Raw genomic sequence first — 2,361 nt, forward strand, 5'->3', positions numbered from 1 at the left:
TATATATATATATATATATATATATATATACACACACAGATATACATATATATATATCTATATATATACATACATACATACACACACACACACACATATATATATTTATATATATACACACACAGACATATGCTTACGTACATACAAATGTGCGCATATATATTTTTTTAACACACTCGTATACGCTATACTTACTGACACATACGCACACAGACATACACATAAACACACATAACACGACAAAAGTACATAAATATATATACATATATGTATATATATATATATATATATACGTATATATACATGTATATACATATATATGTATATATATGTATATATATATATATATATATATATATGTATATATATATATATATATATATATATATATATATATATATATATATATATATATATATATATATATATATATATACACACACACACACACACACACACATATATATATATATATATATATACACATACATAAAACACACATAGTAGTTTAGTAGTTTTTAGAGCTAATTAGGAGTAATTATCTGGATTCCTCTCACACCAATAATGAAATGAAAACCCAATCAACTAATTCAAAGAAGCAGACGACATTAACGCTAGCATCCATTCTAACGAATTTAGTAGGCAAATAAATGTACAAAACCTCATAAAAATACATTAACAAGTGTGTAGAACGACTCTATACACCTTAATATAACAACAACAACGACTATATCGACATTAATTACGTCAAAACTTGAAAAATTCCCTTCTCTTCATTGGTTGTTAAATATGCGAGCAGTGTAATGGCTGCAGTGATTTGATAAAGATGACGTGAAGAGGTTGATGGCGGGTGCTTTAAGGTCAAAGAATGTTTAGAAGTGATGGATGACGGTGAAGAGAGAAAGTGGGGTGGTTTCTTTTTTTTTTTTTAGGAAGATTAGATGCTAACGGTTCGCTTAATAAATCTGTCAGGGTGAGAGTGTAAATTGATTTTTGCCTTTCAGCTTGTTTATTTAGTGCGTGAATGTGTGCGCGCGAGTATATAATGTATATACATATGTGTGTGTATATATATATATATATGCCCACACTCACACTTATATATCTATGTGTCTATGAGTACATACACAGGCATATATATTCTTTTATTTGTTTCAGTCATTTGACTGCGGCCATACTGGAGCACCGCCTTTATAGCCGAACAAATTGACCCTAGAACTTATTCTTTGTAAACCTAGTACTTACTGTATCGCTCTCGTTCATCGAACTGCTATGTTACGGGGACATAAACACACCAGCATCGGTTGTCAAGCGATGGTGGGGGACAAACACAGACGCTCACAGACACGCACACACACACATGTATATACATACACACACACACAGATATATACGACGAGCTTTCAGTTTCCGTCTATCAAATCCACTCACAAGGCTTTGGTCGGCCCGAGGCTATAGTAGAATACACTTACCCAAGGTGCCACGCAGTGGGACTGAACCCGGGGACCATGAGGTCGGGGAAGTAAGCTTCTTACCACACAGCCATACCTGCATCTAAACACACACACACACACACACATATAATACATGTTTCCTGCTTCAGTCCCACTGCGTGGCACCTTGAGCAAGTGTCTTCTACAATAGCCACGAGCTAACCAAAGCCTTGTTAGTGAATTTCTCTATCTCGGCACTTCTCCATCTTTCAATACATAAATGTAAAGATAGATAGGTATTTGATGTAGGCTTATCCCTTTTGCTGATGACGCCTATTGAGGTAGGAACAGCTGTCCTCATGTATCCAGGCAAACTGTATTTTTGTTAACGGCAGGCCAGTTTCAGTGAATTCCTGGTTCTTGGGCTTATCCCTCTTTTCATTTGCTGACTATCTTAATTACGAGGCATTTGCTTACCCAACTCTCAATGGGAAGATAATTTTAATAAATCAAGAATTATGATGCATGGTATTTGATGAACAAGGTTTGTACCTTGTAAAACCAAAAGTTTTCAGGTTTTTTTCAGGAGAGACATTTGGTTATTTCAAAGGAGTACAGAACTCTAATTACCTTCTAATTAGGATCTTCTCAATTCAATGCATTTGTTGTAGCGCTCCAGTCATTTGTGAAGGGTCCATGGAACTCCTCCAGTCATTTGTGAAGGGTCTATGGAAGTCCTCCAGTCATTTGTGAAGGGTCCATGGAAGTCCTCCAGTCATTTGTGAAGGGGCTATGGAAGTCCTCCAGTCATTTATGAAGGGCCCATGGAAGTCCTCCAGTCATTTGTGAAGGGTCCATGGAAGTCCTCCAGTCATTTGTGAAGGGTCTATGGAAGTCCTCCAGTCATTTGTGAAGGGTCCATGGAAGT

This window comes from Octopus bimaculoides, chromosome 28, assembly GCF_001194135.2.
Source record: "Octopus bimaculoides isolate UCB-OBI-ISO-001 chromosome 28, ASM119413v2, whole genome shotgun sequence".
Classification (NCBI taxonomy): Eukaryota; Metazoa; Mollusca; class Cephalopoda; order Octopoda; family Octopodidae; genus Octopus; species Octopus bimaculoides.